Raw genomic sequence first — 24,759 nt, 5'->3', positions numbered from 1 at the left:
ACTTAGGGGTTGTGGCTCCTTTTAGTTGTAGTTGATAAATCAAGGAGTAGTTGTTTCATGTTGGTTGTAGCCAAAGAACTTTGTAACAACAAGTTGAAGCTTGCTATTGTGAAGTAACTTGAAGAAAAATTTGAAGAATCCACCATTACTATTTGAGCTAAGTTATGTTGATTCTTTCCATGCTCATATAAATTAATTGTTGTAAATTTTATTGGTGTCCTAGTGTCATTGTAAGTAAAATAAATTTGTAAATTCCTACAATATTTATTCACCCTGCCCCCTCTAAGTATTGTCCTGATTTCTAATAATTGGTATCATAACAACCAAGTTCCTTCAATATCAGTTTAACAACTAAAAGGAAGTTCAAGGACCATGCTAAACCAAGAAGGAGGATTTACCAATAGGGCACCCACATTCAATGGAACAAACAATGTGTTTTGGAAATTTAGGATGGAGACCTATATTCAACCACTTGGAGCTAATGGATGGGATGCAAAAGAAGAAGAATTTCAAAATCCTCTAATAGTGATTACTAAATATCAAAAAATGGAGTTCACATGCAATGCTAAAGCTATAAATGCAATGCTTGCCAGTATAATTGAATCAAAACTAGTCAAGGTTATGGATTCCTCACCAACAAGGTTATTTGGCACAAGATGAGCAACTGCTATGAAGGTGACAACAATGTAAATAAATCTAAACTTCAAGGTTTTAGAATGAAATTTGAGTATTTAAGGATGCATGATGATGAATATGTTGCAAAGTACTTGTTAAGATTTGATGAAGTTGTGAACATTATAAGAGGCCTTGATGAGAAATTAAAAGAACTTGTAGTTGTTCAAAAGGTGTTACGATCTCTCCCTGAGAGATGTAATCCCATGGTATTTTCCATTGAGGAGATGACCAAGTTGAATACTCTCACTTTGGACCAATTACTTGGTACACTCATTGCTTATGAGATGAGGATTTCAGTGGAGGACTAGAGTTGTTGCATTTCATTATTTGAATTTAATAAAAAAGGCAGTGTGTGTTTGAAGTATGTGTGATTGAATTGATTTCCAAACAAGTCCTTCTGCAAAATATATATATATATATATATATATATATATATATATATATATATATATATATATATATATATTTTAACGTGCGCTTGTACATTATTTTGTTTAATCCCTTTAACCAAGACAGAGGAATTCATGTACATATAATGACCCTATATAATCTTAAAGTGGAACCCCTAAGGACCTGATATTAGAGACATAGGCGCCCACATTTATATAATAGTATTTGTAAGGTCCTACATTAAGAGTTTAATGGATTCGTGATCAAAATACATAGGCGGAGGAGCTAATATCTAAGTCATTTTCCATTTCGTTAGAATTCAGTCACCTAGAAAGAGTCGAGAGATGGTATCAAATTTATGTCAACAAATAATCATCAAAAGACAGGCTCGAGGTGACATGTCCTGGGAATTATTTCCCCGAAAGGTTAAAAGGAAGCGTCAGTATGACAAGGATAGGGATGATGTGGAGGCATTGGTGACATGGAGATTGTTGGGATGAGATGGACCATTGGACAATAAGGAGTTAAGTGGAAAAATATATGCGTGCCATTGAAAGGACTGAAGTCAGGGACCACATAGACAGAACTTGAGGGCGGTGATTGACATAAATACTCACATCTCGGAATTTGTCTCCCAAAAGAAAAACCTTTTCACGTCATTTGGAAGAGTCGGGATGACATGTGAAAGGCCTAAGTAATATGGATCACTTTCATTGGAGGACGATACTAACAAGGGACTGTGAGAGTTGTTGACTCCTCCCGGAGGTAAACACTTGTGTGCTTTTAAAAAGGACCCAAGGATGACAACTAAGGGGAGTCGGGAACGATATTCGATAGGGATAAATTCCTATTCCCTGGATTTCATCTCTTGGCACTTTAGGACAAGAAATGGTGATGTAAGCCCAGGATAACATGTCGCGACAGGTAAAGAATTGTGCACCAAGGAAAAGGTCAGGGACTAGGTCCTGTGATGTGGTCGTGTACCATAGAGTGGGAGGAAAGTGCAAAGTAATGGGAGCTATAGAGTGGGTCACACTTGTGGAATAACACATAAAGCTCGATCTCGACCGCTATAATAAAAGGCTTGAGCCTGATGGTTTTAATATAAGGTAAACCCTTTCAATGTTTGACTATATATATATATATATATATATAGGCTTGGAGGCTATATAATGAAAGATCTTGGTTGCAATGTTTCTAAAGCGAACTTGAGGATATAAATTCAAATTTGATTAGATATATATACTTAAACTTTAGGCCTGCATCATTAGTGGTATCAGAGCAACATAACCTGCTCGATTGAATTATTTGGAATTGACGAAAAAATTTATAGCAGTGATCATCTAATTTGATTTTTATTACTAATTCAAGCCAAGGCATGCAAAGTTGTTATAATGGTGCGAATCTTATGAGATAGGAATGTTAGTTGTAGAGGAAGAACCAAGCACATGTTTGGAGTAGAATGAAACAAGTGAAGCAGAGTACAGGGTGATGTTTGAGAAGCAAGACAATTGACAGAGATAGACTTGTAGTAAGAACTAAGAGATTGCAATAGTGATCAAATAAATTGGATGAAAAGTAATGATTTTTGTTTTCAATTAATTTGAAAGTGTTGAAACATGTAGCATTAGAAATAAATAACAGGGTGGAAATAGTTACAGCTAGGAAGTTGTGACAGAAGAGGAAGAGAGCAAGTAAAGCTCTTAAATTAAATCTAGTGGCAAAAAAAGTTCTAGAAAGGAATGTTGTAAGAAGATTTTAGTTGGAGATTGGAAGTAAAGGAACAATGGAAGTTATCAAGAGAATACAATTATGAACAAAATATAGAAGCTAAAGGAGAGAAACAAAGTGCTTAGAGGGTTCTAGAGGAAAGAACCCATAGTACCAAAATTCTAATATCGGAGCAAGTTTGGTGAGGTACTGGTAACGGTAATAGAGGTTTGCTACGAGAAAAGGCTTAGTTGCATCTCATAGTGGGCATGGATAAGTTCACATAAGAGAAGATGAAGATGAGTACAGGAAGTCAAAGGAAAATTTTAGGAGGAAGCCATAGCAATAAGAAAGAGGATGCCAGGACAATTGGAAAGAAAAAGAAGAAATGAGTGATGAATAATTTGATAAAGAGATCGTTGAGATAAAGGCAAAACTTAGCAACCTGAAGAAGTTGATATGGAAAGGAATCACAAAATCATTGAGACAAGGACTATATGTAGGAAAAAAGTTCAAGTGGTTTGTCAAGGATTTATTTGCTGAGAAGTTAATGCAGAGAAGAGAGAGAGAGGAGGCACTCAGGGAAGTTGAGTGTGAGATGAGAGAATCCATTTGTGAACCAGAGAAAGGACCATTTTTTGGAGAAGAAGACAATGATGATAAATAAAAAGAAGAATGGTAGAGACATATTCAAAGACTAAAGGGTCTCATGGTTTTAATTTTAATTATTTTTGCAAGTGTTCAGTTGCGAGTACCAAAGATAATGGAACTAAACAAATGTCAAAGATGATGGAAAAAGTAGAAACTTCACAAAGGTAGAAATTTGCCTATGGAGAAAAGCCAAATTTAGCAGAGCTAGAAGATGAAAATTCTTGAAAGAATATCATAAGAGAAGGGAATTCAACAGTAGTTTATGGAGACAAAATTGAAGAAAGTCATCAATAATTTCAGGATGGATCTCTTCAAGTTTGTAAAAGGAAACTCAGAGGTATACTTAATTGGTTTCATTTTCTTTTACTAAGTGTATATTTAATTATTTTTTAGGGAGTTTTTTCAAGTTTTGGAAACAATTGGAGATTGGAAAGAGAGGAGAAGACCTATGTTTTGCATAATTGTGAATCAGGAAAACGTGACTATAGTGAATGACAAGTTGAGCAAAGTAACTTAACTCAAAGTATTTGAGGAAGCTCAAAGAATACTATAAGAATTTAAGGATGATACGACAGTTAAGAATGTGTTATGGAAGAAGAGGCATAAATGTCTCATATAGGCCAGAAAGACAGAAGTATAACTTGTGAGGGTATTTACAAGGAAGGCAAAATAGACCAAAGCAGCGATACAAGTGATGCAAAACAGGAAGTTTCTTTATGGAACAATAATGATGGTGTTTAGTATGGCCAGGAAATCACAAAATATGGAGACGAAGCTCATGTGTATGAAGAAACATTGAACTATACATTTCTTGAGAATGATTAGAAAAGAGAACAATACATATTTGAAGCTAAGGAAATGACGACTGACGATGAGATGTAGTACTCAAAGGAAATGTATAAGGATTTCAGTGGAGGACCAAAGTTGTTGGAAGAGGCGTTACAATAGCCTGGAAGTAAATATGGAGACATTAAAGTAATAAATTCACCTGTAGAAAATTCAATTTTGTTCAATGAATGTTAATATGTGTTAATAGAAGGTGGTCAAAGGATTGTTTTCAAAGACAACAATAGGGTTCTAAGAAAGAATTATTTCCAAGAGAAAAAGATGGAAACTAAACTTTCTAAACTAACTAACTTTTGAGAAACACCAAATCAACGAAAGGATTTTGTAAACAAAGGATGGAGTAATCCTTTGAAACAAAATCGACAATAGATGGATCCTTGTGGTGGATTTTTCCAGTAGTTAGATACCTTGAATATTTGTGATGGGAAGTGGGTGAGAAATCTTGTAACTCTCACACATCATATGTTGATAGTTGAATGGAAGAAATTGCTTCAAGGAAACAAAAGGTATAATAATCAATATGATTTTTGGTTTGATGAAGAACAAAATGTTTTACAAGTTGACAGGTGTCAAAGAGATAGTTTGAAAACAACAGGGGCACAAGGAGAAAAGGTTGAAGGCGATCAAAAGAAATTAGACAAAAATGAAGGCATGGAGGGAGTCATTTGGCTTGGAAATGACTTAGACTGTATAAATGTGAGTTGGTTGATAGTGGAGTGCACCAATGCAACTATGGAAGAGAAGATAACAGTGAAAGGACATGAAAATTTTAGTGTATCATGTACATATCAGTAGCATGAACATTCATATAATTTGAAGGAGGAGATCAATGTTAAGTACAATTTGGTTCTAAATTTTAAAATTTTAAGTTAGTTGTAATTTGGGGAATGTTTTTGGAGATGTATTTACTTGTGCAGATGAAGATAATCTAAGAGGCCTCGAAGACGGAGACGATCCAAAAGTTGATGCTTGGAATGATAGAATAAGAGTTCCTACAACTCTCACATTTGATGTTGTTGAAATGAAGAGAGATCACTAGAAATGCAAAGTTACGATATGTAACCAGATTGTGCCATTAGATCAATAAGGAAGTAAAGATCTAGGTAATGTTGAAGAAGGTAAAAACGCAATTGAATATAGCATGAATACAATTAATTATTGACAAAAATTTTGAATTTGTTGCAGTAAAAGGACAACATATGGAGTATTTTTACCATGGAGGGATACCACTTGGTATAGTGAATATGTGGACATCGAAAAAAATTGAGGAATTAAAGGAAGCATTTTAGATGCAACATATGATGATAGAAGTACAAATCAGAGCAGCTGACAACAGATTCAAGGAGAAGGAATTTGAATATTTTGGAACCTTAAGAAACCATTGGTGTAAGTTCCAAATGTTTTTTCAATGAGTGATGTGTCCAATTCAAAGAGCCAGCAGTCAACAAGCAGCAGAAGTGGAAGGAGCAGGATCGAGGATAAGGGCACTCAAGTGTATGAGTAGTAATAATCATTGCAGCTATGGGCAGATTATTGATAACGGAAGCTAAAGCAGGGAGACTACACAAAATCAAAATCAAGTTTTGGATCTTGGATGGTTGCAAGAAGTAACAGACCAATAACATAAGAGTAAAAAAAATGGTAGGTTGCAACATAAAATTTGGGGTCACGAGGACTTTGGCAGCAAAAGACTCATTATCGAGAGATCATGAAAAAATTGTTACTTGGGAGTATGATGCATGAGCATCGTAAAACTTAATTGACCGAAAAAGGTCAACCTTTTTTATGAGAGGAGTTGGTTCCTCAAAGTGTGTAATTAGTTGGATTAAGAGAATTCTTTGTTTACCATTTAATATATTATTATTAGGAATTTGTTAAGAGAGGATTGAGAAAGTTCAAGAGTTTTTGTTTGAAGGAAAATTGGGCCATCTGATCCACTATTTATGGATCTGGAAGACTACCCGTTGTTGTATTTATTCATTGTTTTAATTTAATAGAAAAGATAGTGTGTGTTTGGAGTAAGTGTGATCGAATTAAATGCCAAACCAACCCTTTTGAAATCTCTTATCTATATATATATATATATATATATATATATATATATATATATATATATATATATATATATATATATATATATATATATATATATATATATATATATATATATGATATACATATATACATATACTATGTATATGTATATATATATATATATATATATATATATATATATATAAATATATATATATATATACATATATATATATATATATATATATATATATATATATATATATATATATATATATATATATAATTGAACCTGTTCTTGTACATTATTGACATTTCAGGGTATTGTGTTGTGGCTTAGTTTTGTTTAATCCTTGTAACTAAGACAAAGGCATTCATGTCCATATAATGACCCTGTATAATCTTATGGCAAAACCCTTAAGGATCTGAGATTGAAGATAGAGGCACCCATATTGATATAATAGTCTTCGTAAAATCTTGCATTAGGATTTTTAACGGGGCTTTGAATTAAATACATAGGAAGAGGAGCTAAGCACTTATTCATTTTACCTCTCTGTAGAAGTCCATCACTTGATAGGAGCCGAGAGATGGAAACGAATTTCTGCCAAAAAATAATCATCAAGAGACAGGGTTCTGGTGACATGTCCCAGGAATTCTTTCTTTGAAAGGTGAAAAGAATTCTAAGTGAGGAAAGTGTCGTGATGTAATGTCCCCTAATAATAATAATAATATAATAAATAATATAATATAATATTAAAATATAAGAAAATAAATGATAAACAATAAAGAAAATATAATAATCGTAAATAAATAATAAATAATGAAGAAAATATAATAATAATAAATAACAATACTAGAGTTCTAAATAAATATAGATAAAAATAAACTGTAAAAATAGTAAAAATAAGTAAAGTTAAAAAAAAGTAAAATAAAATAAGAACGATTTAAATTAAGATAACTATAAAATAGTAAAAATAAGTAAAATTATCAAGAAGTAAAAGGAATAAAATAAGAAAAAATTATATTAAGGGAATTACTAAATTAAGTTAAACTTAAAATAAAGAAATAAAAGTTGCATGTTGACACATGGAGTGTGTGCATGCGGTTTGTTATAGACATTTTTGGGCACTACAACCCCAAGCATGAAATGTCCATAAACCAAGGGCTCCTAAGTCCCTAAAAGTGTTGTTCTAACCCCTAAAAAGAACAAGGTCAACAGATTACAACTTCTCCCAGAAGTTCTCCATGAAAAACTGCTCAGAATTGGTCAAAACAGGGTCATTTCAGCTGCTCCACTGGCCAAGTGCGTTGCATCTCACCTAAATACACTGTGTGGGTGCGTTGCATTTCAAAAATCCCTTCTATGGGGTGCAATGGGCGAGAAATGACAAATGGTAGTGTCAGTCCGCGAGGTGGAGAGGCAATGGAAGCTTCCAAAATCTTCTCCTGTGACACTTGCCTCACTAAATTCGACCAAGGATGAGTAAGAGACCATCAATCTCCAAGTGGAAGCAAGAACTATCAGAGGGAAGACACTAATCAAATCATAAGCTGACTCATCTCCATTACAGATATCTATATATGGATCCCTCATCCCAGAGATCCAGAGGCTGGAATTTTGCATATTGTAAGGAATTGTTGTTGGTTTCTTGAGACAAACATCAGATTGTTGGGTGATCTAAGCTTTGTTTGAGGTGAAGAGGGGCTTCTTTGCTGGGAGGTTGATGCTGGGTCAGAACAACTGGTTGTAACTCCTCTTGGCTCTTTTCTTGTTTATCAATAAAAGCTATTCAAGTTTTCCTCCATGCTTTTGTGTCATTGATGCTTGCTACATTTGTCTGGTCAATTTACATCTGATCCTAGATTGTTTATGATTATAGATCCATGTCTTTGTATAGTGTTATGCTTCTGTGATCTTACAGGTACTTTGTGAAGCTGGGCGTGCAAGGGAGCAGGTAGCTGAAGACTATCAAAGAAGAGAGGGATCAAATCAGGAGATTAGCGCAAGACAGAGGTTGGTCTTTCTGTCCCTCTCTATCTATAATTCATAAAGGAAAAACGAAAGTAGCTTTTCTCTGTTTGTTTCTAAGGCAACTGTCACACCTTAGTGGGATAGAGCAGTTCTATATAGACACTTTTCCCTGTAACAAAATGGTGACTCCGCTGGGGAAGAATTAGTTTGTTTGTTTATCATTCTTTGTTGTCTGTTTCATAAACTTACAGGTAGTGTTCGAACTGCATTTGCCATAAAAAATGCAAAGTAGATAAATGCTACTTCAATCCATCTACTGGATCTGTTTATGATTTAAACAACTGATTCACAAACTATCTGATTTCCCTTGTGATAGCTCTTAGATCCTCCTTAGATCTACCCCTGATTGTTGCATTACTGATCGCTTTTTGCTCGGCCAAAACCCAAGAACTGAACTGCAAACTGTGACCCAGAACCCAAACAGAATCGCATTCCTGGCCCAGCGCAGGTACTATTCAGAGAATCTGAACTTCAGCGCACTTCCCGAGTGGACAAGGTGCGCTGCATTTCAAATTCTTTGTGTTACAGTTGCACTGATCAGACTAGCTCTGTGCAGTTTTGGCTTCTGTGATTCATTCTTTCCAGTCCTATTCCTGAATTTTTGCTGCCTGTGATCAGTATATGTCTGTTTGAAACCCCTTTTCCTTGCTGTTATTCCGCCTCCTTTGTACAAAAGAACTGTAGATGTTTTTGTGTGTTTGTTGAGTCATTTTCAGTTCTCCTTTGCAAAAGTAGCATAATTGTACTGTCGTCCTTTGATTTGAAACAGTCGCAAGTGTCGATTTCAATCGTAGGAAAGAGTTTGATTGCTGTTGATGGTCGATTATCTTGTTACTATTGTTTTTTGGTCTGAATTTGTAATTTTCTAGTGTCAAGAACAAGTATTCATTTCAAAATCGTAAGGTGTTGTGATCGTCTCCATTTTTTATTTCGAAAAGAAACTCGTTGATATCTGTCACTTGAAAAGAAATTCAGATTTGTGCATCAACTTTCTTTTTAGCATTCATATACTAAGAAAGTCGAAAACAAATACATGCATGTGCATTTGCATTTAGACAGTCTGATTGGTTTGATTTAGGAAAGTACATTTAGAGTGTGCTCTTTGCTCTTTGTGAAAAGATTCTGTCTTTCTTTCCTTAGTAGCTAGGATTTTCATTGCCCAAAGAAGATAAAAAGTTTGTTTATCATCTTAGATTGCATTTTAGGAATTACATCTACATCTCGCGGTGAACCTGAAAGGCAAACTTCATAAACAAGATCATCTATAAAATAAATTCAATGAACCTAACAATGCTTTGGAACTTAACGCACAACATTTAGAAGTTTAGGCTAGAGACGTATTCTGGCGTCGTAAAGCCTGGTAACTATTGTTCTCACTGATGGTTGGGTGATTCCTCCACTTTGAGACAATAAGTGCCAGTACAGACTTGTACTCCCACGTACCGTCGAGTATATTTTGGGAGACCACAATAGGCTTAATCCTTTATCCATAGGAAGTCGTGTCTGCCGACCTATCGATCACAATGCACTGAACACAGCATTCGGGAAGATTGACTGTCGTACCGTAAAAAGTATTCTGCAGTTTTGCGATTGGTTTGGTAATCCCTCTACCTAGATTTCCAACCCTCTCGTTCCTTTTCAGACTCTTTAACGGAAAAGGTCCATCTGAGCACTTGTCACTTTAAACTCATTAAAAATCGAAGGCGACTAGAGTCATCTTTTGTTTTTTCTCGACTCTTAAAAATTGAAAAAACAAGTTGTGTCAAAGCGTCTAAAATTTATTTTAAACGGAATAATAATCACCTTTCCTACGTTGGTCTTAGAAGTTAGTCTCCCTTCATCGCAAAGTTCTTGTAGAATCGCTAGAAAATCTTTTGGATAGACTAGATATGTCTGAACAACCATCGACATCTAGGACTATGTCATCCAACACAGTAGCAGCAGAACCTCCTGCTGCTACTCCAACAATGTTCGTCGGTATACCATCTGTCCCGGCAAGTTATCAACAACAAGCTGAAGTCCAATCAGGGACTGTTTCGACGACATGGTCTGTTCCTATTTCTTCATCCGGATTATCATCTGGTATTTCTTATGTTGAAACTCAACAAATTGATCCAATGTGTCTTCAAAGGCCAATTTACCCTTTAAGTACTGGATTTCCACCATATGGAGGGCAGTATGCCTTTTCATTGTTCCCTCCCAGAGAACAACCATATGGGAGTTTACAACAAAGTTCAGGTCAAACTGGAATTACATCCAGCGGTTGGGTACCAATACTGCCTCAGCAACCAAGGGTTGTATATTCAATGCAACCAGTCCACCCTGTGTCGAATATTCCCACTATACCTGCTATGGTGACTGCGTTGCAAGTACAAGCGCTACCTGTTGTATGTCAACCCCAAGTTTCTCAGGTTGCAATACAACAACCCCTTGTCTCAACGACTCAATCACAACCTCAGGTTAGTGCCTCCTTATCTGGAGCGACTAAGGCTCAAACAAGTACTATGACTCCTCATCTTGGTCAATCATCCAGTATTGGACAATAGCAAATGGTCCAACAACCAGGGCTGATTCAATCTCAACAACCGCCATTCCAGCAATCATATCAAGGACCTGAGCAACAAGTCTTTGTAAGTAATGGGCAACTGCATTTCCAAAGCGGTTATCAACAACCATATTATAATGGTTATGCCCATCAACCTTGTCAAAATTGCCAACATCAAATACATTATGTTGGTATGCAAAGACCCACTGCTCAGGCGATTCCATCTTATCCTGGGTATGCTTCGCCTAACCTGAATCAACAGTTGCCCTTTGTAGCAACTCTAGAATTACCAGATCTAAACCGGCTGATGAATGATCCAATTGCTTATGCCCCTTGGTGGCCAGCGATTCCGCATAAACTTCCGTCAGATATTCCTAAATTTAATGGAAATCCGGGTGAAGACCCGTCGAATCATGTGATGACATTTCATCTGTGGTGTTCATCAAACACCCTAAACGATGATTCGATTAGGCTTCGCCTTTTCCAGAGGATGTTAACTGGTCCGGCAGCAAAATGGTATATCGAATTACCTAGAGCTTCGTTTGATAACTTCAGTACCCTAGCCACAACCTTTTTAACCCATTTTCAATTACCAATAAGGTACGAAACGGGAACAGAACTTCTTACCAACTTCAAGCAAACAACGGCCACTCACATATCTGATCATATTCATGAGTGGCGACGTCGTCGCAGAATGGTAAAAACGTATGTTCCCGATCAGCTCCTAGATGAATGGTTTATCAAGTCATTACTACCTTCCATCATAGAAGATGTGGCAAAGGGAGGGGTCATAACAGAAGAGCAAGTTATCGCTCGTGCGCAATATTTGGACTTGATTTACACTCAGTCTGGCACGCTCTACGATAAAATACCTGACACCCCTAGACCAGAATTCTCAGTTCCTCCTCCTCCTAAATCAAACAATGACTCTCATGCCGGCGATGGCGTGATTGGCGCAACAGACACGAAATCGACAAAGGCTACATCCAAAAAAGCTCGTAAGATTTCAGGTCAAAATGCAAATGAGGAACTTCTTGCCTCGGAAGTAAATGTCGTGTCGACCGACAAGGGCAAACAACTGAAGCAACCAGGGGGCAAGAAGAAAAAGAAAGGGAGGAGAAAGAAGCAGGATGAGTCATCTCCTGAAAAACCTTCTGCAAACCCTTCTGGGCAAAGGAAACCCCCTGCGGGGTGTCACATATGCGATGAGGATCATCGGATGAGAGATTGTCCACATAAAGCTGAAGTTAAGAAACTCTTTAAGAGTTCAAAAACCTCAGCGGTATTGACTGATCCGTTTCTAAACCCAGGAACCAAACTGGTTGCTAATCAAAATGCTTCCCGATCCCAAGTGCTTATGTTGTCGGTTTCGAAACAACAAAATGATGCTTTGATAACCACAAGGAATAAAGATTACGGGAATCCACAGCTGTTGAATAACAAGGCTAATGAACAACCCAGTAGTTCGACAACAACTTTGACCGAAGTTGTGTCACCCATCATTCCTGAACCAACGATAAAGTCACCAAAGGGAGTAGTACACAAATCGACATTTAATCCTAGTGCAAAAGTAGCACAGGATTATAATATAATAGAGGACCTGGCCCAATCGTCGTCTGCTATGTCGACACTTGAGGTACCACAAAATTTCCCCTCCCAAAAGAAAGCTTTATTATCAGCAATAGGTGGTGTTAGAGTCGGTCTTGTTTCCCTCCATCAGTGATCAAATCTCTTTGCATTTGCATTAGTAGGTGTCTCATCAGTGTCAATTTTTGCATCCCATTAGGCATGCCATAACCTTGATGGAGGAGCTGGTGTCTTTGTCCCCCTCTTGGCATTGCTGGATCAAGTCATTTCAGTCCTTAGTCACTTTCAAGCTTGTCTTGTCTTGTCTTGAGGTCAAATTCCTAGGTCTAGGGTTTTGGTCAAAATGGTTTACAAGGTCATGTCTCTGAAGGTCAATAAGTGCTCAGCAAGCTAGAGGGATGATTTTAAAGGTGTTTCTTCGCAAATTTCAATCTTGTACAGTTAATGTTCACCTTGGATTTAAAAACTCTGTTTTTAAAGCCAAGGTCATTTTTCAAATTCTTGTAAAAAGTGATGAAATTTCAAAAAAGCTTCCAAGGACAGTATGAAACCCTGGCTCCCTTGGCAAGATCCCTCAGATGATGTCCCTGCAAAAAAAAATATCAAGCAAAAGCATTAAATGAGTCAATTTCAGGATAAAGGAAACCAAGAAAAGTCAATTTTATAAAGTGTCAAAGAGAAACATTATAAAGTGGGTTTGGGCATGAAATTATTTCAAATCAAAGCTATAAAGGCCTAATCTCCCTCCATCGACCCTCATTGTGCATCCAAGTTGTTTGCAAGAGCGATTGAGTAAAAGATTGAGTGAATTTGGGAGCTGGACAGGCGCGCGACCCGTCAGACCAGGTGCGCGACCCGTCAGAGGCGCGCGACCCGTCAGCAGCGTTCCGGCAGTGCATTTTTTCAACGGGCGCGACCCGTCAGTGGCGCGCGACTCGTTGGGTGAGGTGCGCAACCCGTCAGCGCCCTCCTTTCCAAACCGACTGCAAATTCGTCCAAGGAGCCAACAAATCGCTAAATTACCTGAGGTAGGCCCTCCAAACTTATAAATTGCTGCTGGTTATGATTAAAAGACATCATGAAATCATTTTTAAAGATCTCCATTGCAAGAGAAAAGCTCCTTGTTGCTGTAGTTTGAAACTTGTAAAAATGCCTAGGGTTTTATGATGTTTGAAGGTATTCCCCTTGTAATCATTTTCCCCATTTCCCATGTCATTTTCCCTGTTTTTCTATATAAATTTCTCTTTTGAATTTGTAAAGAAAAAGCCAAACCCTACCCCTCTTCCCTAAAAAATGAAAAATTAAAGCCCTAACCCTACCTCTCATTACTCATGTAAACAATGTATATGACGATGCATGTGCAATGATTTTTGGCAATGTTTTTTTCCTTAAATCCCTGTGTTATATATATATTCCCATTTTCCCTTTAAAAGTGTCCCTCCCCTAACATTCCCTTCATGCTCCTTGTCCCCCTTGAAACAACATACAAATCAGCATTTTACAAAGCAGAAACAGCAGTACATTTTGTCCACTCTGCTCCTTAAACAATGTCAGAAACCGAAACCTATGAGCAGAGTGATGACCAGGCATCAGCTTCAGAGATTGAGATACAGAGGAGGCCTCATAAGGGTGGTAAGGGTGGTCATCATAGGCGAGAGGAGCCCACCTCTTTGACAGAGTTACAAGCTTGTCCTATGGCAGTCTCATGTTTCCAGTACATGTCTTGCTAGGAGTTTTGTGAGAGGATCTCTCGGATTCAGCACCACAGAGAGTTTGCTCGCCTGTTTGTTTTACACTTGCATGATGGACATGTCAACCTTGCCGGGGTGGACTTCACATTGACACCTGAGGTGATTGCACAGGCTACAGGGATACCTAATGTTGGAGAGGTATGGAATAAGCGCAAGGTGTTGGACAGTGTTCATTTTGAGCCTTTTGTTAGACCAGCACTCATGAGACACTTGACAGGAGCATTTCCCTTCAGATTTCTCAGGAGCGAGTATGCTCCCATGATGAGGCTCATCATGCACTATTTTACCTGTGAGGGCAGATTTTCACAGGTATATTCATACCATATTCGCCTCTTGATGCACTTCACCCGAGTGAGGATGATGAACATCCCTATTTTCTTCTATCAGAACATTGAGAAGATGGTGTCCATGATGCAGAGGAAGAGCCCGGCACAGCAGTACAGGAGCCTTTATCATTATGGTTTGATTCAGCTAGTGGTATTACATCAGTTGGCTCAGCAGGGCATCTCATGGGAGGAGTTCATCTCTCGTGAGCTTTTCACAGCACCATCACCACCACATCCTGAGGTTATTCATGAGGAGGGAGGACCATCACAGCAGCATGACATCCCCGTCACCAGACATGTCAGCTCCTCACCTGTGGTTACTTATCAGAGAGGCCAGAGGGCCTTATTTGCAGCAGCTCGGCGAGTACTTTCTCCACAGCATGTGGAAGGGGTCTCGCCTTCTTCATCGGCTCAGCGAGTGTTATCTCCACATCAGGTGGAAGGGGCCTCGCTTTCTTCACTAGCACAGGTACCAGGGAGGGGCAAACAGCCCAAGATTGATGAGGGACCATCAGGTGTTCCGGATATAGAGCTTATTGATCTTGATGTCAGTTCTCCTAGCCGAGAGGCAAAGGAGATCATTCAGCACCTCAGAGCTGAAAATGATGCCTTGCAGAGGAGATTAGAAGGGGCACAATGGACAATCTCATACCTGGAGCAGCGTAACAAACAGTTGGAGGATGAGCAAGCACTTTATGAGCTGTGGAGGATTTGTAGTGACCGCATTTTGAACCGGAGAAGACCCGGTGATCCATTGCCCGCTGACCGAGAGTCCATGCTCATCCGGGTAAATGCGCACTTGGAGAGGCTGTTGGCTAAGGCCAACCAAGAGAAGAAATTGCTGAGGAACATGAAGAACCATTACTGGGCAAGACTGCATGTGTGCAAGGCAAAGATGAAAATGTTCCAAAGGCGGTTGGCCAAGGCACAAAAAAGGAGAAAGAGGCCCGATCCCCTCCATATCTTGGCTGAGGCCTCACTAAAGGACCAAGGCACTAAATAGCCCAGCCACAGCACAAATCCCAAGAAATTTTGAAAATTTTGGGTCAATTTTGATTTTTCAGGCAATTTACAGGTTTTTGCTCATTAACGGGTCTCACCCCCCGCGCAACCCTACATCATGGCAACTCCATTTTGCAAAAACTCAACATTTCCAGACTTTTCATGAGAAGTTACATATGCTCATCAATGGACTTGAGATTTTATGAAGTTTTGGGCCTCCAGAAAGTCAAAAAAGGAGCAAAAAATGACTTTCTGCCACATTTTTGAGTTGCAGAAAGCAGTCTTGGGAGATTGCAATTTTGGAGGGGCAAATGACCACCAAATTCAGAAATTCCAGTTGGGTTGGAAAGTAGACTCACAGACCTTTCTAACAAGCCTACTCTTGCTCAGTTGGGACACCTGGAAGTGCCCCAAATGTGGTCCCAAAGGCGCGCAACCCATCAGGCAGAGGCGCGCGACCCGTCAGGCAAACTTCTCCAGATTTCAGTGTACAGCTCAGAAAAACGCAGTTTGACCCTGTTTGACTTTTTGGGGTGGATTATTATCCTATTTGATGTAATTAATGTACTTTATTGACACTTTTACTCTTATGTATCTCTTCTAGAAGATTCATTCATGAAAAAGGTGAAAATTAAATGAATGAATTGGTTTCCTAGCTTATAGAGGCAAGTTGTTTTGACTGCCTAGTTTGTAGTGCTTAGTTTAGAAGTGGTTGAAACAGCTCCTAGGATAGTGAGCTCGACCCATGGAGGCAGGGAAAGAGGTTAGATCATCTATATTATGTACTTTCTTTCTCATTTTCATGGTTGGACTCTTGAGGGATAAGCTATCATTGTATTATTCATTGTATCTCTGCAATTTTTGGCTAAGGAAGACCAGGGTTTTGCAGTCCTTTTTGGGATTCTTGTGGTTACATGTATTGATGGTGTGTTTCTCTATGTACCTGTAAGTGTGTTATGTGAATCATTTCCTTTCTTTTCCTTCTGCACATTAAACAAACGAAGTGTTAAAGTAAGAATTCATGACTGTCATGCTCTACTTTTAAGTTTGTTTAATTTCAATGTTTTCTATTGTTTAAGGAGAATTCAAAGTTATTGTTTGCTCTCCTTAGCTCCTCACCTGTCATTCCAGACCATCCACCTCAATCAAAAGCATCAATATTGTCTCCTACCTCGCCCCAAAGAACCCCCTGCAGAAACTGTGTCCAATCCCCGCACCCAAAATTGCCATCCCCTCAATTTGCCACCAAAAACCCTAAAAACCCTAAATCAACCCTTTTGATCAGTTTACTAGCCTAAAATCAGTGTTACCCTATTGGTCATCTCATCCATTGAATATCTCACCGAGATAGACCGGAGAGAGCCCTCTCCAGCCCCGTAGGGCTAGCTACGAGGCTAAGTGGTTTGATGTTGCCTTGAGGTTTACCTTTCTAAGCCTGAGGTGAAATTTAAAGCGCTAACATATTGGAGACCATACTGGGGAGAACATTCGACTTGTTGATTGTCTTGTCCCAGTACATGAAATCAAATTGCAGATCTGATGCTGATGGTGGACAGCAGACAGACACATATGCAGGCTGAACCATTCACCTGGCGACTCCAAACTTGATCCAAACATTCCAGTGCTTGTTGATTCACTCATGCAATGGTAGAGTATGTGGCAAACCCTGCCTTGTGTGAAGCTGTAGAAGGAATAAGAAATGAGTTAGCAGATTCTGAATTTGATGAAGCTTTTTTCAGTACCTTGCTTCATTGGTTGAAATCTTCAAAGCTCTTCAAAGCTAAATTTTGTGAGTTAATTGTTGAAAGAATCGAAAAGGAGATTCAAGAATTAGATGAGCAAATTCAGTCATATGATTTCCAAGACCCTAAAAAGTTCTTGGAAATCCTTCCTCATTCGAAACAAGATATCATAGAATCGCCTATAGATGTTTACATTGACAATGTGCAGCTGGAAGTATGCATTGCAGAGTTGGGACAGCCAACAGAGTCCGGCTTCCGTGATCCTATTGCGGCATATATGGACATGTTTTTCACTTTGATTGATAGATCAAACTGTCTTGTACGTGACCAGGCTCAGTACGTGTATGAAAGGCTGCCAGCAACTGCATCTGTGACCTGGTGGAAGCATTCTCAAGCGGCGGCATCATTCTCAAGTTTACTTGAATGGTTAATTTGGCACTTTAGTATTACCTTATCTATTGTTTGTACACCGGAGTAGGGTAGATTTTGTAAATAAATAAGCAGCCATAAGGGCAGCATCTTGTTTTAGTTAGCTTGAAGATTGTTAAGTCATTTAAGTTTTGAGATCAAATCAGTTTGAGTTCAGTTTCAGTTTGAAAATGAGTCAAGATTTGTGTTGATGATGACTCCATTTCCCAATGGGTGGAGGCACTGTCTGCTCTCCCAAAGTTTTGCGGTTCTTGGCACCTCCAAGAAGCGGCAGCTGCCATCCCAAGTGGAGCCGATGTTAGACTCCGTCTTATGTCAGTGTGAGATTGATTCTTCTTCAAAACCCTGTTTTGAAGAAGAAATCATTAAATGTGTTTTTTGAGAATATGTTATTTGTCAAAATGTTTCAAAATTCTTCAGCTCTTCAAATGGAAGCGACTTCAAGCTCCTATCCCTGCAAAAGCACAATTCAGAATATCATCAGCAATCAGAGGCAAAGCAGGTTACAATCTATTTGGAGAGATCTCACTGGAAATCCCAAACAAACTTCATTGTCATAGCTGTTGAATCAAATGATTGTGTTAGCGCTGGGAATGCATGCCCTGCGTCTTATTGATCAACGGAATGTGATCCGAGGTGATTTTGTGCCTGTTAGTGGTGACACTGTGAATAATATGTCTTTGAGGCAAGTTCTGCAAGAACACAAGGAGAAGAGAGGAGGCATTAAAACCGGAATTAACATTGAATCCTGTTTTAGAGGTGTGCATATTTAGTAATTTGTTCATATTTATATCCTGCAGGCTTGGAGACAATCATTAAGAAAGTGGTTCTACGGTTTTCTTCAAGAAGATCAGATGCTGATGTGCCTCCAATGGACGATGAGAAATTTGAAAATAAAGAATTACCAACAAATGCTTCTGGTCCAACCTAGGTTGCTCGATCCATCTACTATATTGAGGAAGCGACAACACATATTTTTGATATATTCTTGAAAAAGAAAAGATTCAATTCTGATTCTCGACTCCCTTTCATAAGATTTTTGCAAATTCTGGTAGTGCATCATCCATATAAAAGGTGTCGAATCGGGAGTGGGGAGATAATTGTAAATTTTGATGAACTTTGGCCTCCATATCCATGGTCAGTTGATACTAAACAGACTGCAAGGCTTCCTGGAAAAGGTGCATTCCAGAATCTGCACATCTGTGGAAAAGAAGTCCCTCGTGGGTAATGGATTTTCTACCGTGGCAGCAAAAATGACACTCAAGGATTTAGCTGTGGCCTCTGGCTGCTTTTTCATTCTTTGTCAGTGAGGATCGAGGACGGTGAAAGCACGACTACATTCACAGCAATTTGTGATTTTGTTCACAATTTTCATCTGCGAAGAGTGTCGTCAACATTTCTTTAAGATGTGTTCCAACATTAAGGAACCTTTCAAAACTCGATATGACCTTGTTCTTTGACTCTGGAATGCACACAATCGGGTTAAAGAGAGGTTGAAGATTGAAGAAGCTGCTCTGGGAACTGGTGATCGAAAATTTCCAAAAGTGATATGGCCACCGAAGTAGCTTTGTACATCGTGTTGAATCTCCTCTAGCAAGAAACACAATAGCACACATGTAGATGTTGTTTGGAACAAGAGGGAAGTCTACCAGTTCCTTCTTAACTACTATGGGAAAAACATGAATGGAAAGACATACACCATGCAGGGTTCGCAGGAAGACCTTGGTATCATTCGTTTGTCTGTCTACAATGTTTTTTTAAAAATATCCAGTCGATATCTGATCGAGAATTCTTAATTCGAGTTTCCTATCTGGAAATTTATAATGAAGAGATCAATGACCTCCTTGCTCCAGAGAACAAGAAACTCCAAGTCCATGAAAACTTAGAGCGTGGCATATTTGTTGCAGGTCTAAGAGAGGAAAGTGTGAACACCCCAGATCAAGTTTTTGATCTCATTGGCCTGGGAGAAGCACACCGACATGATGAAGAGACAGACATGAATGTACGTAGTAGCAGGTCTCATGCGATTTTTCGGATGGTTATTGAAAGAAGAGACAAGAACAATGAAGAGTGAAATATTTCGGTCCTGTGGAGATTAGTTGTCTGAATTCCTCGAATTGTAGCAAATCTAAATTAGTTTCTTTCAATGCTTTAAACCATTCAACACCTCTTGGCAGGGAATGTAGCTGGGCATTGACCTGTAGTGATTTTCTCCTATCAAAATGTGCTTCAAGGATCAGCTTTATTTAAAAATTGGTTTCATTCAACGGGAGAGCGAACAGTCATAGACTAAAACGCCTACATTTAAACAAAGACACTTGTCTTAGCAGAGAAACAGGGAACCGATGATCTATTCTTTGACTGCAGTTGCAAAGTGGCATTCATAGGTTCGTTTGCCTATTTTTGTCTTCACACTGGAATAATGGAAGGCTCATCTATCTTTAGGAGCAGATGGAGGATTCTATTCTATTTTCATGGCTTTAGTTGAAACAGCGCCCCTGTTTTGGGGGTCGATCTGTTGTTTTTTTTTTTTTTTTTTTAGTTGATTTAATGTATAAAAAGAATTTTTTTTGTAAAAAGAGAGAGAGGGGGAGAGTTCTGAGTGCTGGAGAATAGAGAGCTTTCCATGTACAGTTTTTGGCAGAGAGTTTAATGAAAATACAGCTCTGACTTCTGAGATTCCTGTGGTATGATGATTTAGCATAAGTTTTCCTTTTGTTTCATATATAATCTGTTATGTTTCATTTCACTTCATGATCATTTCTAATTGAACAAATGAAGTGTTAAGGTAGAATTCATCATTTGTATGCTCTGCCTTTAAGTTTGTTCATATTCAATGTTTTCTTCTGTTTGACAAGGATTCATCTTCTATGCCCTTGTCAGCTCCTCAGCAGTCTTGCCATCTCATTTAATCTAAATTTGGTGTTAAATTTCTTGCCTACCTTGCCTCAGTCGATAATCTGTGTTTTTTATTATATTTCTCTGTTCAAGCTGTTTCTTTGCCCCATGCAGCCCATAAAAACCCCGTCATTTTATTAAAAAACCCCTTTTTATCAATTTACTTCCTAAAATCAGTATTCCTTATTGGTCCTCTCAGCCCCTTTAGAAACATTTTGCTGAGATAGACCGGAGAGAGCCCTCTCCAGCCCCGTAGGGCTAGCTACGAGGCTAAGTGGTTTGATGTTGCCTTGAGGTTTACCTTTCTCAACCTGAGGTGACATTTCAAGCGCTAACTTGAGGTTTAAGTCGTTTTTTCAGTCCTATGATTTCCAAGACCCTAAAAAGTTCTTGGAAATCCTTCCTCATTCGAAACAAGATATCATAGAATCACCTATAGATGTTTACATTGACAATGTGCAGCTGGAAGTATGCATTGCAGAGTTGGGACAGCCAACAGAGTCCGGCTTCCGTGATCCTATTGCGGCATATATGGACATGTTTTTCACTTTGATTGATAGATCAGACTGTCTTGTACGTGACCGGGCTCAGTACGTGTATGAAAGGCTGCCAGCAACTGCATCTGTGACCTGGTGGAAGCATTCTCAAGCGGCGGCATCATTCTCAAGTTTACTTGAATGGTTAATTTGGCACTTTAGTATTACCTGATCTATTGTTTGTACAGCGGAGTAGGGTAGATTTTGTAAATAAATAAGCAGCCATAAGGGCAGCATCTTGTTTTAGTTAGCTTGAAGATTGCTAAGTCATTTCAGTTTTGAGATCAAATCAGTTTGAGTTCAGTTTCAGTTTGAAAATGAGTCAAGAGTTGTGTTGATGACGACTCAATTGCCCAATGGGTGGAGGCACTGTCTGCTCTCCCAAAGTTATGCGGTTCTTGGCACCTCCAAGAAGCGGCAGCTGCCATCCCAAGTGGAGCCGATGTTAGACTCCGTCTTATGTCAGTGTGAGATTGATTCTTCTTCAAAACCCTGTTTTGAAGAAGAAATCATTAAATGTGTTTTTTGAGAATATGTTATTTGTCAAAATGTTTCAAAATTCTTCAGCTCTTCAAATGGCAGCGACTTCAAGCTCCTATCCCTGCAAAAGCACAATTCAGAATATCATCAGCAATCAAAGGCAAAGCAGGTTACAAGCTATTTGGAGAGATCTCACTGGAAATCCCAAACAAACTTCATTGTCACAGCTATTGAATCAAATGATTGTGTTAGCGCTGGGAATGCATGCCCTGCGTCTTATTGATCAACGAAATGTGATCCGAGGTGATTTTGTGCCTGTTAGTGGTGACACTGTGAATAATATGTCTTTGAGGCAAGTTCTGCAAGAACACAAGGAGAAGAGAGGAGGCATTAAAACCGGAATTAACATTGAATCTTGTTTTAGAGGTGTGCATATTTAGTAATTTGTTCATATTTATATCCTGCAAGCTTGGAGACAATCATTAAGAAAGTGGTTCTACGGTTTTCTTCAAGAAGATTAGATGCTGATGTGCCTCCAATGGACGATGAGAAATTTGAAAATAAAGAATTACCAACAAATGCTTCTGGTCCAACCGAGGTTGCTCGATCCATCTACGATATTGAGGAAGCGACAGCACATATTTTTGATATATTCTTGAAAAAGAAAAGATTCAATTCTGATTCTCGACTCCCTTTCATAAGATTTTTGCAAATTCTGGTAGTGCATCATCCATCTAAAAGGTGTCGAATCGGGAGTGGGGAGATAATTGTAAATTTTGATGAACTTTGGCCTTCATATCCATGGTCAGTTGATACTAAACAGACTGCAAGGCTTCCTGGAAAAGGTGCATTCCAGAATCTGCACATCTGTGGAAAAGAAGTCCCTCGTGGGTAATGGATTTTCTGTCGTGGCAGCAAAAATGACACTCGAGGATTTAGCTGTGGCCTCTGGCTGCTTTTTCATTCTTTGTCAGTGAGGATCGAAGACGGTGAAAGCACGACTACATTCACAGCAATTTGTGATTTTGTTCACAATTTTTTTCATCTGCGAAGAGTGCCGTCAACATTTCTTTAAGATGTGTTCCAACGTTAAGGAACCTTTCAAAACTCGATATGACCTTGTTCTTTGACTCTGGAATGCACACAATCGGGTTAAAGAGAGGTTGAAGATTGAAGAAGCTGCTCTGGGAACTGGTGATCGAAAATTTCCAAAAGTGATATGGCCACTGAAGTAGCTTTGTACATCGTGTTGAATCTCCTCTAGCAAGAAACACAATAGCACACATGTAGATGTTGTTTGGAACAAGAGGGAAGTCTACCAGTTTCTTCTTAACTACTATGGGCAAAACATGAATGGAAAGACATATACCATGCAGGGTTCGCAGGAAGACCTTGGTATCATTCGTTTGTCTGTCTACAATGTTTTTTTAAAAATATCCAGTCGATATCTGATCGAGAATTCTTAATTCGAGTTTCCTATCTGGAAATTTATAATGAAGAGATCAATGACCTCCTTCCTCCAGAGAACAAGAAACTCCAAGTCCATGAAAACTTAGAGCGTGGCATATTTGTTGCAGGTCTAAGAGAGGAAAGTGTGAACACCCCAGATCAAGTTTTTGATCTCATTGGCCTGGGAGAAGCACACCGACATGATGGAGAGACAGACATGAATGTACGTAGTAGCAGGTCTCATGCGATTTTTCGGATGGTTATTGAAAGCAGAGACAAGAACGATGCAGAGTGAAATATTTCGGTCCTGTGGAGATTAGTTGTCTGAATTCCTCAAATTGTAGCAAATCTAAATTAGTTTCTTTCAATGCTTTAAACCATTCAACACCTCTTGGCAGGGAATGTAGCTGGGCATTGACCTGTAGTGATTTTCTCCTATCAAAATGTGCTTCAAGGATCAGCTTTATTTAAAAATTGGTTTCATTCAACGGGAGAGCGAACAGTCATAGACTAAAATGCCTACATTTAAACAAAGACACCTGTCTTAGCAGAGAAACAGGGAACCGATGATCTATTCTTTGACTGCAGTTGCAAAGTGGCATTCATAGGTTCGTTTGCCTATTTTTGTCTTCACGCTGGAATAATGGAAGGCTCATCTATCTTTAGGAGCAGATGGAGGATTCTATTCTATTTTCATGGCTTTAGTTGAAACAGCGCCCCTGTTTTGGGGGTCGATCTGTTGTTTTTTTTTTTTTTTTTTAGTTGATTTAATGTATAAAAAGAAATTTTTTTGTAAAAAGAGAGAGAGAGGGGAGAGTTCTGAGTGCTGGAGAATAGAGAGCTTTCCATGTACAGTTTTTGGCAGAGAGTTTAATGAAAATACAGCTCTGACTTCTAAGATTCCTGTGGTATGATAATTTAGCATAAGTTTTCCTTTTGTTTCATATATAATCTGTTATGTTTCATTTCACTTCATGATCATTTCTAATTGAACAAATGAAGTGTTAAGGTAGAATTCATCATTTGTATGCTCTGCCTTTAAGTTTGTTCATATTCAATGTTTTCTTCTGTTTGACAAGGATTCATCTTCTATGCCCTTGTCAGCTCCTCAACAGTCTTGCCATCTCATTTAATCTAAATTTGGTGTTAAATTTCTTGCCTACCTTGCCTCAGTCGATAATCTGTGTTTTTTATTATATTTCTTTGTTCAAGTTGTTTCTTTTCCCCATGCAGCCCAGAAAAACCCCGTCATTTTATTAAAAAACCCCTTTTTATCAATTTACTAGCCTAAAATCAGTATTCCTTATTGGTCCTCTCAGCCCCTTTAGAAAACTTTTGCTGAGATAGACCGGAGAGAGCCCTCTCCAGCCCCGTAGGGCTAGCTACGAGGCTAAGTGGTTTGATGTTTCCTTGAGGTTTACCTTTCTCAGCCTGAGGTGACATTTCAAGCGCTAACATACTGGCGACCATACTGGGGAGAACAAATTAATCGTTTGTTCATTGTCGTGTTATTTCATAAGTCTTAGACGGAGCCTGAAGTTACGCCAGGTAGCCTTCGAAAACGCTCTTGTTTTACATCAGCGTTAGTAGATAAACGCTGCTTCAGTCAATCTCCGTGAGCTTGTGAACGTAGCGCTTCATTGACACTCTATCCCAGTATAATTGTTAACTCTGAG

General features: G+C 38.6%; 2 pseudogenes; both read left to right on the top strand.

Annotated features, from left to right (window-relative positions):
* Window positions 1–18,292: 18,292 nt before the first annotated feature.
* Window positions 18,293–19,794, top strand: LOC149142468 (sulfhydryl oxidase 1 pseudogene; annotated as a pseudogene).
* Window positions 19,795–21,149: 1,355 nt separating this feature from the next.
* On the top strand, window positions 21,150–23,378 carry LOC149142467 (sulfhydryl oxidase 1-like; annotated as a pseudogene).
* Window positions 23,379–24,759: the final 1,381 nt, after the last annotated feature.

Source organism: Pinus tabuliformis, chromosome X (genome assembly GCF_031772625.1).
Source record: "Pinus tabuliformis cultivar Carrire ecotype Pingquan chromosome X, CPIR1, whole genome shotgun sequence".
NCBI lineage: Eukaryota > Viridiplantae > Streptophyta > Pinopsida > Pinales > Pinaceae > Pinus > Pinus tabuliformis.
The sequence above is the reverse complement of the archived record's forward strand: the minus strand, read 5'-3'. Positions and strand labels throughout refer to the sequence as shown.